Source organism: Sardina pilchardus, chromosome 18 (assembly GCF_963854185.1).
Source record: "Sardina pilchardus chromosome 18, fSarPil1.1, whole genome shotgun sequence".
NCBI classification, from domain to species: Eukaryota; Metazoa; Chordata; class Actinopteri; order Clupeiformes; family Clupeidae; genus Sardina; species Sardina pilchardus.
The window spans coordinates 7098185-7101274 of NC_085011.1; positions in this window are offsets into that span (position 1 = coordinate 7098185).

Genomic DNA, 3090 nt, shown 5'->3' on the forward strand with positions numbered 1-3090 from the left:
TGCCATAATAGTGCACACATATTATGGTGTTAACAATAAAGAGTCCTCTATAACATGTTTTTTTCATCTTACAAAATCTTCCATTCATTTTTGAGGTTATGAATGCAGCAGGGATGTGAAAAGTTTTCCATCTCCCCTTAGAGTGTCTTTACTTTGTTGTCAAGTATTATCGTTCATCAGCCATTTTTTTAATATGATTTCTTTTTAGGCACATCTTTTCCAGCAGAAATAAATCAGCAGTCATTACTCATGGGTTGGGCAATGGCTTTCGCATGCTTTCAAAACACCAATTAGACAGGGACTCGCCCATTGGCTCCCTCAGCCTCAGCCTCTCTCAGATGGCGCCGGCATTCAACCAATAAAACTCAGCAACATGCTGGTCACATACGGCTCTTTTGTATCCCCTCCACCTTGACATGGCCCCACCTGATTGCTCTCATAAAACATGTCCTCCCCCTGCCTTTTTGGTATTCATAAGCCGTTGTGAGCAATGACGACTTTCCTCTCATTGGGGGGGTACACCCTGAAGACGCGGTGAAAAATGTGTCCGTTGATCTTGAATAGAGGCGCTGCTGTTTAAAGCCAGGGCCATTTGCTAAGCTTGGCACACTCAAATCCAGTGACAAGAATTGGCGTTCGCTCTCCCTGCTGTGAATCCTCCACACAATCTCTGATAAAGAGAATTTATGGGAGAGAGAACAGCTAACATTAGCATTGCATTTTTATTGAATCATACAGACCTAATAGTGTTTTGATGGCTGTTTCCAAAGTTTGGCAAATACATGGGAGGGGGCACAGAAACAGAAATCTATTCAAATAGAAAAACAGTTTCTCTTTCAAGAGGATTTCACAAGAGAGGCCTTGTCTCTGCCTCCCTCAAACAGAAGCCCCCCAGTGTGGATATTTCTAAAGGTGAGTGTCTTTTTGATTCTATCTTTCTACGCTTCCCGGAATAAAAGCAAACGTCTGCTCCAACCTCGGAGCGCTTGTGTTTTTTCCTCTTTTCTTTCCTGTTCCCTCCTGAAATATTTATTCCGGAGACACAGACAAACAGAGCTGAAGTTGCGCTCACATGAAAATGTAGTGGAAATGGGTCATGATTTTTTGATGCATTTCGTCTGCCATGCCATCATCAGGTTCTCCATCAACCAACCACATGAGGCGGTGGAAAGAGCCAAAGAGAGCCAAAGAGAGCCAACAGTCTGGAGTGGACCCTACTTTCCCAGGTGTGACTGCAGGTCTGAAGTGTTTTTCTTTTTTCCACGGCGGAACATACCGTAGCACGAGTGCGCGGTGCTTCTGTGCGATGATAAGCTGGGAAAATGTGCAATGGCTCGCAGTGCCATCGATCACCGCGCTGGCGCTCTGTCAGGATGCTGACTGCAAAGATGCACAGGGAGAGACAGCTCGAGAAAGAAGACATTCCACAGCTCATTAAAAGTCTGAGGAGGGAGAGCGAGGGAGAGGGAGAGAGAGAGAGAGAAGAGAGAGAGAGTATGTGAGGAAAGCACACATAATCTGTTTGGGTGGCTAACCTGATACCGAAAGGAGAGCTGTTACCCTGTCAGGAAACACAAGATACATACGTAATTCATTACTATTGATATATCTCTCTCTGCCTCGCTCGCTCTGTCTCTCTCTCTCTCTCTCTCTCTCTCTCTCTCAACCTCTCTCTATCTCTCTCTCTCTCACACACACACACACACACACACACACGCAAACACACACCAGCACCAATCTCAGCCTAACCTTAGCTTCACAAACTGTCATCACAAGTGTTTCACCAGATTCATTTTACAGCGATTGCCTTTCAAGGTGAAACGGAATCGCTGACTCCGAGGACAGAATGCTTGAGAAATAAGCAGGTGCATCATCACTCTGCTTGTGTATCCAGCTCATTTTCTTTTCTGGCCCCTATGCCGTCTCTGTGGCCCGTATAAAAAGCATGGGCGTCCCTTATGACAAATGAGGAGGAGGAGGAGAGCTAAACTCAGTCAAGGGAGGGAGAGAGGACGTTGAGGGTTCTAGTTTAGCTCCAATGTGAAGCTCTGGGTTGAAAGCATAGAGACGAGCGGCGCGGGTGATTTCAGCAGGGCGATCAAAAGGGAGCAAATTGAGACGTGGGCGGGAGGGGGCCAACTGCTCTCTCTGAAGAGAGAACACACACAGGGGCGTGTGTCTGTCTGTGGACGCTAGCGGCACTTACCTTCATCCAGACGGCCAGTGGGCACCAGGCGACGAGAGGGAGGCAGGAAGAGGGGACACGGCTCGTCATCTGGGACACAACCTGAAGAAATCATTCAAACTCAATCAAGCTATTGACGGGGACACCAAAATCAATATTGTGCAGAAGGTCAAACGTGTGTTTAATGTTCTATAAGCTTCATGTATTTCAATAAAACGTCAATTGAAGCGTTAAAGGAAAAGCTGAGATGTATGGGCGAACAGTATGTCGTCATTAGCACTTGGTCAGCAAAAGCAGGGAAGTTTCAACACTTATGAATATCTGAAATGGAAAAAAAAGGTCTGTTCATCATTGGCTTCACATTTAGATGATAATATGAGACGAGTTGATTTCCATAGAGGGATCCCATTGTGGCCCCTACTAATAGGTGTATAATGTGACAGAGCTATTCTTATTCTTACCTCAGCTGGAAGGAAGACGAGCAGTAGGAGGCATATGGAAAGTACAAGGGGGACAAAATAAGTTCACTCGCAAACTTTCTTTCTTAAAAGATCAAACTGAACAAAGACGATACTTGGCACAAAGAGGGACTTCTGGCAGTTGAGAACATAATGGCCCTTTCATTGTCGACTCAGCAGAGAAATCCAAAGGCACATCGTGTTTAAGGTTTTGCCATTTTAAAACGATTACTTCTAACACCAATACAAGCCCCCACTCAGTGAAGCTAGTTACAGTATCTCTGGGAAGTTCTTAGCAACAACAATATGCTAATGTGAGCAAGAGCTTGGGAATCAGAGATGTTTGCCAAGAGTTTCTGTTTCCCACAAAAATTGAGTGCACATTTTCCTCTAAGAAATCCTTCAGCCTACTCCCTTAGTCTTACCCAGTGACCCCTAAGGTCATAC